Below are 13,093 nucleotides of genomic sequence, written 5' to 3'. Positions count from 1 at the left end.
TTCTGAGTTTCACAGTAATAAATGTAAGTTTTCCTAAACCTCTAGTAGGGACTATGCATCTATAACCTGTGTGGTCATACAGCATACTCTCTTATACTGTGACTATTTTATGATGGCCTTACCATTAAGCACTAAATGCAGTTATACTCAACATGCTTTTTTATAGTATTATTACATGAAGAAACTATCAATTTGAAAATGTTGAGTTACATGATGTTTTTCTGACTATACATAAAAAAATGAGTTTATTAATCTGGGCAATCTAATTTTCTGAAACTTTTAGTGATCTTTCCTCTGTCTTTTAACATCCCTCTTTTCACTTTCTTTCTTCAAGTCTGCGTTTTGCAAAAAAGCAGATTCCAGGAAATGAAGTTACTTGTTTGGATACAAATGCCAAAGCCACTTCCTGTACGCATTTGGCAGAAATGTTTGGGTAAAAAAAGCCTTATGACATTTTTCAATCCAACCAAGATGGGCATTCCATTCAGCCACACAAAAACTCAATTTAGCCCCAGAATGGTATGCCAGTGTTATATATATGATTGTTCAAAGTATTACAGTCCAGTAATAATAAATTCAATTTTACATATGTCAGGAAAAACAACATCAAACAGGTTCCAAGCAACAAACACACTATTGCATCAATTATCTTCTATCAGATATTACTCCATTTTGGTATTTTGCTACTTCACCCTTAGCTGTCTGTACTGCCTAGCATGTGAATGCAGTGTAAAGAATAACTGATGTGAAGTCTGCAAAGAGCTCATTAATTGGAACATGGCTAACACAAAAATTTCTTTAAGGAGCTACAATTAGATATACAGCAGTTTAAATTGCATCTCTTCTCTCTCCAGCTCCCCTAATTTAAACAAGTTCCATAAAATCTAAAGTGTCAGAGCTTTTATTTGACCTTTAGGTTCCCACTTGGTAGTTAACAGTTAAATTAAGGGAGGGAAAAGGTCACTTCAACTACACTTTTTATTTAATTGTATGTGTCATTTCAAAACACATCACCATCTCTTGCTAGTCATTTTCCATTAAATCATTTCACACTTTGTTCCATAGTAAGTCTTGCTTCCTTCCTTCCTAGGAATTCAATCTCACTTGCTCCTTGTTGCATTCTCAGATTCACTGGGAACACATCTTACGTCACACATCTTTGTCCTTTTCAACCCAAGTTATCTAAACTAAGTCCTATACATCCCAGATCTTCAATTCTCTTTTTACCTCTTTTATGATTTTCTTCCTCCTTCTCTGAAACCCTTTCCACTACTTTAGATATTATCATAAGAATTTAAATCTCAGCACTAAAGTTACTTCACTGAAAAGACTTTAGACGAGACCCAGTTTACCTGAGTTTCCCTAACTTAAATATAAATTCAATGATAATACTAAGAACTGCTAACAAGATTTATTGTATTAACAAACAAATACTTATATCCTAGTTGGCACTCTTCAGTCAATTACTTCCTTCCAAGATCTAGTGAAAAGCAGACTTGGAACAATGTGGGAAGCCAGCACCACAATACTCTGAGTCACTACATGGGGAGGCCAGCAGAGAAAACTTTTCTCAAACAATGGGCTGACCACAGATCTTCCCTTTTGCAATAGACACTGCTTCTTGGCAGAGTTTCCTGAAGAGGCAGGTCCCTAAAGACTAACTTATTTCTAGGCCAAGAGATTCATTTCAGAAATATCTATAAAGAAGGGATACCATAAAACTGTGTCATCACATATATGCAATGATCTCTTGTATTTAACAGGCAAGCAGCTACTTTTTACACCAGATTTTGTTTCTAAATGTTTTTTCAAGCTGTAGCCACACACAGATCATACTACAGGAATCAAAATTAGGCCAGCAAATTCATGGAGCACTACAGCAAAATCCTTCATTTGGAAAACAAAGCAAAACAATCCACTATATGCATAGTACTTGTCAGTCATATATGAAAACATTTATTTGTAGTATGTACTCAGATGACACTGGAGGCTAAAAAATTACAGTTGTATTATAAACTACAAGAAATCTTCCTCACCAAAGTGGTACGGTAAGCTCTTGGTAATTCTAGATATTCTTATAATGCTGCATAAGAATTATCCACGTTGCAGTGGATATTTCAATACCAACTTTGAAGAGCCACGTGGCAAAAATTCTAATCAAAATCAAACTGAACATGTTTTAATATACAGTCATAAATGAAACCCATTATGTAAGTTTTCAGAAAGTTTAGAAACTGATATCAGAAACTGAACAAGACTTTAAAAGTTTACATCCAGCTTTATTTAGTTGTGAGTTCACTCAAAGGCGTACCTCATATCAGTATGAGGGTATCCTGCAATGATTCATGAGGGAAATCACAAATGAGAAAGATTCTTTTCTCTTAACTTTGACTCTTGAAACAATAGGGATAAAAACATCAGATTTCTAATTTACAAAAGTTTGAAAACATTAATGAATGCTCAGTATGTGATTAGGTTCAACTGACATCACAGGGAAATAACAATGCTTTTATGCATTTCCTCAGAGAAACAAATACCAATAGTGCTTTAGGGAATCCCTGCAAATAAATCAATCCTGTTTGGCCATGCAAGAATGCAATGAATCTTGTAGCTGTCTTCAACCTGTTCTACACGCTCACCCTGTTTCCATTTAACAGTTTTAGCTTTGTAGAATATGCCCCAAACTCTAGGCCCCTACAGTAGAAGGAATTAAAGATATCTTGTGATATCCTCTTGAAGCTAGGTGGATGTTTTGTTGATAAGGCCCTGACCTGGTAGAACCTGACTGCCCAGAAAACAGATGTGTAAAATGTTCAGCTTTAAATAAGAAAGTAGTTATAATTTTAAATATGCACATGGTTCTTGAGAAGGAAATTTGTAATGTACATACATAGAAGTATCATTAGTATAATTGCAACTAAAAACTGGAAGGAATATTTTATCTTGCAGTTTAGCATTTTGATTAAACACCAGATATTAGATTCCAGCATGAAAACAGATGAACCCACAAGTTATTGCACAACAGTCCGTGTGTGGGTTTTTATACCCTTCTGTGGAGAATCCGACATTGCAACTGAGGTAGGTATTTCCAGCACTTTTATGCTCAGGAAATGGTACTTCTACCAGTTTTGACAGTAGCACAGGAACACGTTCTTTAAATATGCATGTCCAGGTTGAATTTCAAAGTACTGCTACGATATTTTCTTTCTTTGAGGAATAGAAGTTTCACAGGACAAACAAGTGTTTTCAGCAATTTAGAAGCTGGAAACGACAAGGACTTCAGACAAAAAAACCAATTCTGTATAGCTTTTTCTATACAGTGTTTTCAATAACAAAAGAAGGTTTAGAAATTCTTACACAAAAGAAAAGAAATACAACAAGGTTATACAACCTGGTAAGACAAAAAAGATAAAAATACTCCAGATTTTCAGTGGAAAATCTTACAAGTCTGTATTTAATTTAAGAAAAGCATAAATTACGTCCACATATTTACTGTAAAAGATGCCAAGCTCTCCCTTCTATAGAGAAAATTATTAAAGCTAAAGACTTAATTTCAAACTACTGCTGTGATAAACCAGGCTGTACATTTCTACTCTCTATACTGAGACAAAATAAATGCAAAAATCAGTTTGGTTTCTATTGAGGAATAAACAAAAGAGATCCATTTCTTCCTAAAATAGCATGCAAATATATACTATAAATACAAAAATAAGTTAACCTCTCAATTCAGATTTTTATGAAAGTTTGTTTTTAGTTCCAGTAGGCTAAACTTACATTCTTAAAAACTTTTAACTCAAGGTACCAGAAAGTCTAAAATGTAAGCAGAAATGGGAGTTGCAATGAAACAGGCATAAGAAAATGAAGCATAGATGGTATCAAACATGGTATCCAATAGGGACAGCATCAGGTTTACAGATGTCTTTCCTATGTTAATTTTGCTTAGAGTTGAACTTCTAAATACAGTTTTTGAACTGTCCACTCTTTGAAGGAACTACAGAATGACAATAAACACTAAAACCATTAAGACTGCAACAGTAATCAAGTTCAGCAGCATCGAGGTAGCAGTAGCCCAATGGCCAGGAGGTAACCAAGTCAAAAAGCCTTGAAATTACACACAAAATGCAAAAGCAAATCTGAAACTCACAACAGAAAATTGTCATTACAGTTAGACATTAGAATATACAGTAAAAAATGAAATTTATCTTAATTTGAATACAGGTCTGGTATAAGACTGGAAATCAGATAAGGGGATCACATTACATAAGTATTTTACACAGTATGATTGGGGAAAAAACAAACTCTTTTAATAAATGCCTTGCTCAATAGTTACCAAATGATTCACTACTCTAAGTCATTTTTACAAGGAAAATGGGAAAATTAGTCTGGGAGAGAAAATAAATCATAAGCACTGTAGTATGATTAAAAAAAGTAGATGTCTTAGAGCTTTGTTATGTTAGGTACCATCTTTCAGTATTCAGTCAGATACATGGTTTGAAGAACTGGAGTAACTGTTAAACATAAGATTTAGTTATAATACTTCAGTTACTGGAGACTGACCATAATCACTTATACTTGCTTTCATTTCAGAATCGTTTTAGTTCTGTCTATAACTTTCCATTACGTAAGCAATTGAATTTTCAGATTTGCTTTAATTTACAGTAGAGTTAGATCAGCTCCTACGTGACCCTGGGAATGATTAAAGACTATTTTCAGTGTAGCTCAGTAGATCACTATGCATCTGCATAGAAATATCTGAACATTAAGCCACAAGGAAGAACTTCTAGTCTTTTGTATTACCCACATGCATAGGCAATATGCATGTAGTGGCAATATGCATGTAGTGGCTCCATTAAGAAAACACTGTAGTTTCTTGAGTTTGATGTTCTTAATCATAAGAATATGGAAGACATTTCACAGATGTACTTGCCAAACTTGAAAGTCAGTAAATAAAGCAAATAAATCCCAATTCAAGTATGCAGAAACTTTCAGGAGCGTGTTTTACCTTTAAAATATCAAGAGTTGAAGACGGTCAGTCACAGAAAGTAAAAACATCTTCAAGAAGTTAGTCTGAAGAATCCAATATCACTTTTAGGCAGCCAAAATGGCTAATGAATCAGGAAGTTGAAAAGATTTGAAACAGTAGAGAATTTCCAGGGAACAATAGGTTACATTTCAGCAGACTAATGTGGATAAGAGAACAGTAAACTAGCGTAAAAATACTCCCCATCTAAACAGACTGATAGGAAAGCTGTAAAAACTGCCAAAAGCATCTTTAACAAGCTTCCAAACATACGTTCCACATCAGAAGAAGTTCCAAGCTGAGAAACTGAGAGAAAAACACAAAGAGCTTCTTGGACAAACCAGAAATCTTTTGTAGAACCAAACAAATGTGGAGAAAGAAAAAACTTTTGACCATATAGTAGTAAGTGGTTTACATAACAGCACTTTCTGTATAAGATAATAAAGTTTCTGTGCTTCTAATAAATCAGTGAAAGTACTCCTTACTCCCATTAAATCCTTACATCTCACCAAATCTGCCTTTGATGTTGCAAATGGAGATCTAGCTCCAAAAAAGCAAAATTTAGGCTTCATCTTCTAAAAAAAGCCTCTATGTTCATATTTATAAACGTTGAGGACAAAAATCCTAACAGAACTTTAGCCTGAAATGCCAACTGCAAGAGTTCACTTAAATTTACATCTTAAGTACACATTTATATTTATTTATAACAAAAAATAATCATTTGTTGTTGCTTACAAGGGCATTTCCAGAGACTTACACTTCTTAATCAATTCATTTTTAACTTCTCACTAATCTCAGCAAGTTCAATTCAAAGTCCTTTCTCAAGCAAAACTCACAGTGGATTCACCGTGGATTCAGACAAAATAAATATTTTGGAAGTACAATCAGAAACAGATTTTAGAAAGGGAAAAAGCAACACAGATCAGTCAAGAGTCCAACAAACGCACCATGTTAACGCAGTGGAAAGTATGATGTGATAGTCTTGCTTTTTAATGCAATCAAATGTACTTTTCACAGAATCACATAATCATAAGCGATCATTGATACAGATCTCTGGTAATCACCAAGTTCAACCCCTCTGCCAAAGTACGTTCCCCATGATAGATTTTACAGGAAAGCATCCAAACATGGATATCTCTAGAGACTCCACCACCTTTCTGGACAACCTGTTCTAATGCTCTACCACCCTTTTAAAGAAAGCTATTTTATTCTAGAGAGTACATATAGATTGAAAATGGAAATGAAACACTATCTTGAATTTCCTTGTCTTTCATGAAATGAGGAACCTGGAACTGGACACAATACTCCAGATGTAGCCTCACCAGTACAGAACGAAGGAGAGGATAACTTCCCTCAGTCAGCTGACCATACTCTTTTTTAATGTACCCCAGGATACCATCGGTCTTCTCAGCTACAAAGTCACACTGCTGGCTCACATTTGAACTATAGTCCACCAGGACATCTAGGTCCTTCCAGTGTCAAGTGGGTGGAGCCCACTTGGTGGTGCCCAGTGACAGGATGACAGGATTAAAGGCAAAAGGCACAAACTAATGCAGAAAGTTCTGTCTGAACATGAGAAAAAAATTTTCTGTGAGAGTGACAGAGCACTGCAACAGGCTGCCTAGGAAGGTCGTGGAGTCTCCTTCTCTGGAGATATTCAAAGCCCACCTGAACATTTGTGTAATCTCAATTGTGGGAAACATGCTTTGTCAGGGAGTTTGGTCCCTTCCAACCCCTGTAGTTTTGTGAATTGGAGCAATATATGTTAATATGGTGACTCAAAAACCAGAAAATAACTTTGTTAAACTTATCAGAAGTATAGCATCATAAAATTATTCAAAATTTTATCAGTAGCAATGAAAAATTCAACTACATCTAAGCTGGTAGAAGTTCAGCTTGAGAATGAATTGGAATATGTATTTTTATCTAGTCTCTAACAGGAGATGTATTCTATTCCGAGGAAAGAGAAGTATCAGGAATAAGTCTGAATAATGTTTGAAGTACATCAGTGAGCTCCTTTGCTGACTAAAAAGCATTAAAATGGGTACATCTGTTTGGTGACAAACAAACTCAGTCATGAGGGCAGTCATGACAGCTAGTCTAAAGCACTACAGTACCCACAAATGATCCCAGGACATACGTATGTTTAATAGACACTTAGTTTTTCTAGTGGATTGAAACCTTTTTTTGAACAAAGGACACAGAATAGATTATGATGGAAAATCTCAGTCAATCCTTTCCAGTAGGGAGTTTTCTGTGGGTTTTCCAACAATAGAAGGAAGCATTTCCCCCAGATTATTACATAAATACATGAAAGAGCCAAGATAAATATTTTGAGAAGTCTAAATACAAGATGAAAATATTTAGCTTTCAGAACTGAACAGTTGGTGTGTTATCATCACTACTGTCCCACTGTTCATAATCATCATCTGTTTATCGAAACCATCTCTCACCTCTCATTTTAAAGTCAACTTGTCAGCCCTTCAGGAGAAATGTTCTTTTTTTTTTTTTCCCCGACATGCTTGCAAACTGCCAAGTGAAAGCAATATTCAATTCTGACTGAGTTGCATAGCAGATAATTTCTCTACCAAACTCTAAAATATCCTTACAGCTTCTCAGTTAAAGATACAGGAAATGGCTAAAAATGGCCAGAACATGATCCTAATAAAATATTTTGTAAGTGTAAAACAATCCCTCTAAAGCTCATCAGCATAAACAACCACTGGAAACTATCACTACAATTTATTGCGTTCTTTGAATGTCACAATATTAGCCCTGTTTTCTGGCAACCAAAGTGTTTGAACTTCTGTAGAAAAAAATCCGGCAGGAGGAAAAATGATGTATGTATCTTCCACTGACAGAGTTATTGTTACAAGCAAGCAGAAGACAGATCTATTTTAAAATAGGACTTACCTGCACAAGAAAAGTGATATAAAATGACAAGAGTCAAAATGCAACAGAATGTTTATCATTCCAATGACATATAAGATGAAGTCAGATTTTCTTGCTTTGTCTTGCTTATTCATACTTTGATTTATCCTGAAACTACTTATTTGTAAAAGTGGCACAATCTCCTGAGAAAGACCATAAGCAACCCTGTATGTGAAATCCTAACCTAAATATCTCTTCTAGTTATAGATTACGAATAACAACAAAACTGCAGCATAGATTTTACAATAAAGTGAATTACTAAAAATAAGTGTTGAAGCCTTTGTAAAGCTCAAGTTATTGTGCTACTATCTTTGCATTTTCTGGAATATTCATCTGAAACAGATTAAATTCACAGCCAGAGAGATATGTTTTTTTCATATTCATGAAAGGTACCATAATGCAGTAAATAATAGCAGTCAGCCAGCACAAATACTGAGTGTATTAAAATGTTCTGCACTCTTACTCATGTAGTTATGGACCTATAATTTAGAGAGTTCTGTGATTAAAATGGTACTGAAAATTAAGTTCTCCTTTTTCACAGTACTTGGACTAAGATAAAAAGCTCTGGTCTGCTCATTCTAAGCTAATTGTCTTATACAATCTGTAAAAGGCCCTCAGTGATAGGAGCTGGCTTGCCAAAATAGCAGCAGCAGGCAACCTTCCAATCTAAACAGTGTTGTGCTGCTGCCTTACTAAATCACAGGAGAATGATACCTACCACTCCCTCCTAAAAGAAGACTCTTGAGATCCAAGAACAACAAATCTAACAGCAAGCAAACTGGTATAATTTTTAGCTGAAGAATTCAATGTTGTATAGCCCACTGTCATCAGCAAATCCTAGGACATTACTAGGATGCTGCACTTGTGTATTCCTCTACTCTAATCACCCAGGAAAATACCCTGATACAGGCTATAATGTATCTGAAGAAATAAAATAATGTACATATCTATTTTCAGTCATTCTTATTAGATTTCCTATTGGTATCAAACCTTATTTTTGATAGTAGTTTACTAATAATCTCATTTTGAACATGAGCGCTTATATTTAAATAAGCAGTTAAGAACAGAAAAGCTATTTACAACTTAGTATTAGCAATAGGTAAATATGATATAGGAGTACCCAAACAAACATTTGGAATGCAAATTTGGTGTATTAGGTCTTGTTTCATTTTGTGTTTATACAGCTACTACACTCAAAGTCTGCTATTCAGAGTTTCAAGAATACAGAAGATTCTGAAAAGATAGAATTTATAGGAATGTAAATAATACAATGCACATTTCAGGTCTTCAAAGTTACAGTATCTGCATTCAATTTCTCCTGGAAGAATACATGCATTCAGTGCAGCACAGACTTAGAAAGGTACAGTCATGACTATACAAATGAGGGATTCTCCCCCATACTTTCTGCTAGCTTCTTTTCAGGAAAAAGGAAATGAGATACAAAATTGGAAAGACTTTACAGACAACGTTGTAAATCAAAATATTTGTAAATGATTTAGGATATGGAAACTGCTTAAGTGGTGAACAATAGGTTTAATATTACATTAAAGACTCTACTTAGAGTTCTAGCTTGATTCAAGCCCAAGCTCTTTCCCACATCTTTAACAAATCCTTGATGTGTACAGATAACAAGTCATATGCACGTAGTTTAGATGGATTTTGAAAGAATGCGTAGCTCCAGGATTATGAATATTATTTGGAGATTTGCAATATGTGAAATTTGAAGCTGCCTCACAAACTTTTCTTCTATTTGTTGAAATGTCAAGGCAAACATCAAAGATTGGTCATCATCCAAATTTTTTGAAATTTCTGTTTGTGCAGAACATAGGAGAAAAACCTCAGCAACGCAATAATTTGAGCTGATATGCTGGTTCCTACGTTAGGTTTACGTACAAGTGATCTTTACACATAACATTGTTTTCAATGTTAGAGAGCATAGTATCAGAGGTAAGATAACTTGCCAATGCTTCATAGATTCTTAAAGACTGAAGAATAAGCAGTGTTACATAAATCACCATTAATACTGGTGATTTGTTGACAAAGTATAGCTTACTTTCTGCTAACATTTCTGAGGATATCAAAAACTTTGTTATAAGGAAAAAATTATATTCATTGACTATAATTATGATATGAAATCAAGTAAATTCTTCCTACAAAATTGGAGAATGTACATAGGAAAAGCAGGAGGCATATTAAAAGTTTTAGGAGCTGAATTAAAAAAAAAAAGCTCACAGGCTTTGCTATAAGGGAATAGATGCAAGATTATTCTAACCTAGTATTTCGTATGCCAAGCATTAGATAATTCTAACAAATATGTGAAGCACCCACTGTAAAAAAAACATGGTATAAACTGCTCTAGTTCTGAATTCTGCTTTCAAAAGCAATTCTAAAACCTATTGACACCACTAATGCTTTTTGTTTAAACAATTCAATTGGAAAAAAAAATAAATTAGGCAATGAAAACCTGTCTAGAGTTATTGCATGTCATAAGTTGTTTTACACAGATTTTGAAATTAACAATTTGTAAAGATATTATAATTTAACCAACTCTGAAATGCAAAGAAAGATACTTGCAATATTTAACACTTAACACTTTTTAGTTACCCAGCATAAGTCTCTTATTTACACAATCCATGCTAATTAGCCAAAACAATTTGCTTTCTTTGATTTGCTGTTTCAAAGAAGTAGAAAGCACATAGTTAAATCTATTGGTATTTACATAGCTAAAGTTAAATACATCCTTAAAATCTTGTAAAAAACTACGTTATATGAGTTGTTTCTGAAAATCTAGTATGCAGAAGAATATATTCTTTTCAAAACATTAACAATAAATAATGCTTTTGCCTATTCATATTTCAAAATTATCTGGTCTGAAACCTAGTACTATATTTTTTTCTCATCTTTTAAGACATGTGAGTTGATATTTATAACTTCCAGGGTTGACAGTATAATTTTTTGAGATTTCTTTAAGTTATGTTACAAGACAGTAAGTTATGTAGTTACAAGATGTTATTTACAAGACAGTAATAGAAAAATCAGTTTTGAGACCTGGTGAGGCCTACAGTAATTCTCAACTTTCGAGAACAGCATTTCTGTAAGATAGTCTACACTAAACTTTTTTCTTATTCTTTCAGAAGCTTTACCAGACAGATAACAATTCTATCATTGTAGGAGTTCTGTACCTATGAGAAATTATTAAAATAAGTCAACTTCTCATATTGAAGCTTGTTATTTTCAGAATCTAAGAAATCAAACAAAAAAAGAAAAATATAGTTTATACACTAGGGAAAACGCTTCATTCTCAGAGAGCCAAAAGATTGAGAGCGTGGAAACTTGGTTATATGCTTGCAAAGACAATCGGTCTCCAAAGATTGTCCAGGCATCCTGGCAAGGCTGAACTCGTTGTGCTATTTACATGATTTCTACTACACTTATGTTTTATTTATTATTTTACATCTGTTACTCCAAAGTTTTCTTTGAGAACAATAATGCAAACGTTAAGAAATACTTTTTTAAAGCATTACCACTATAACAGCTACATATTATAGAACATTCAAAGTCCTAATGCTGCCAACATTACTGACTAGACTTGCAGCAGAACATCAGGCCTCTTGAAAGGTATGCAGACACATATGGCCATTTAGAATAATAATAAAAAAGTTATTATTTATCTGTAGCCCTCACAGAAATAAGGCTGATTTTTAAAATTATTTTTGTTAACTGTAAGATGTCCCATAGAGGACTGTTTCTCTGTTCACATTTACCATCATGATTGTTGAAGACGCATCGTTTTCATGTCTACATAGAATGTGACAGAGTATCAGAACCTGACCCAAAATAGACTGAAAAGACAATTGGAGGGAAGGGGATGTGTTTACAGCTATTTTCAAAACATTTGTAAAACATCTAATCATACACAAAACGTCTTCTCAGAACATATCTTCTCAGCCCCAACAGACGCCCATCTAAATACTCATTATCCTAACAGGATGGGAATCAGGTAGATTTACTTTTAACCAAAGAAGATACTTCATTGCTGCAGGACCTCTGCACCAACCATATGTCCAAAATAATTCTTTTTCAATGAAAAATCTGGTATGTTTACCTACTACATTTTACAGAACAGTTACAGTATACTATGAATAACAGCAACAACAAAAAAAGTGGCTTTACTACTAGATTAAAATCTTTTATCAGTTACACACATACAACTAGTGCTTATCTGCTGACAAAATGACACTAATGTATATTGAATGGTACTGTGTTAGCTACCCTAAATGAACACCTTGTCTTTCAGTTCAGCTGAATTTTTTTTCTTTTTTTTGGAAAGGATATTATTTGTAGGACCACATGGCAAGTTATTATTTTGAAATACAACAGAATGCAGGTATTGAATTTGTTCATACTTACCAAGTTCTTGCTCTAGAAAGGTAGAATTGCAATAGAGCTATTCAAATACACAAAAATGTAGCTACCTTTCGTTTCTGGAACTAAGACTTCAGTTCTTTTTTTTTAATAATTGAAATAATCACAATATTTTATTGAAAAGGCTGAATAAAAAGAAACAGATATCTAACTAGTATAGCATAAGCAAAACTATTAATGACAACCACAGAAAGTTTCCAATCTGATATCAGAGATGGAAGCATAATTAATGAAATCTTATTCTATTTGAAAGTAAGATTCCTTTCATAGGTTGTAAGATTACCAAAAAAAAAAAAAAAAATTGGAAAGAAAAATGTGTTTGATGTTTTACTATACTGTGCAATTAATAATGCCTGCACAAAATTTCTTTCAATATCTGCTGTACTGGTTATGATTTATTTTTTGCTAAAGGTCATTACTTCCAGACTTTCTGGGGAAAACCAAATTTTTTTTCTAGTAATTTTTATGAGTTATGCTAAAAATCCTTTTCTGAGAACAAATTTACTTGAAGATTTAAAGTTCTACAACATAATTTGCATTCTTTTTTTGGAGAACTATGCAGCAGAAGATTTACATCAATTTGTTAAAGCCGTCATTACTTTGAGAGAACTATAAATTTGCATCCCTGCATTTGTTTATCCAGAATTAGCAGAATACCACTATTACTGAACATAAAAATTTCCTATCCTATTATGAATTTGAGTAATATGCTGAAAA

The 13,093-nt window shown here is 33.7% G+C and overlaps 1 protein-coding gene across 2 annotated transcripts in view; it reads right to left on the bottom strand.

Moving 5' to 3' along the window:
• The window catches only part of KIF6 (kinesin family member 6), a 139,126-nt gene that overhangs the window by 72,279 nt on the left and 53,754 nt on the right, over positions 1-13,093 (bottom strand). The window lies entirely within an intron of this gene.

Source organism: Meleagris gallopavo, chromosome 2 (genome assembly GCF_905368555.1).
Source record: "Meleagris gallopavo chromosome 2, MGAL_WU_HG_1.1, whole genome shotgun sequence".
NCBI classification, from domain to species: Eukaryota; Metazoa; Chordata; class Aves; order Galliformes; family Phasianidae; genus Meleagris; species Meleagris gallopavo.
This window is presented reverse-complemented; position numbering and strand designations above follow the sequence as displayed.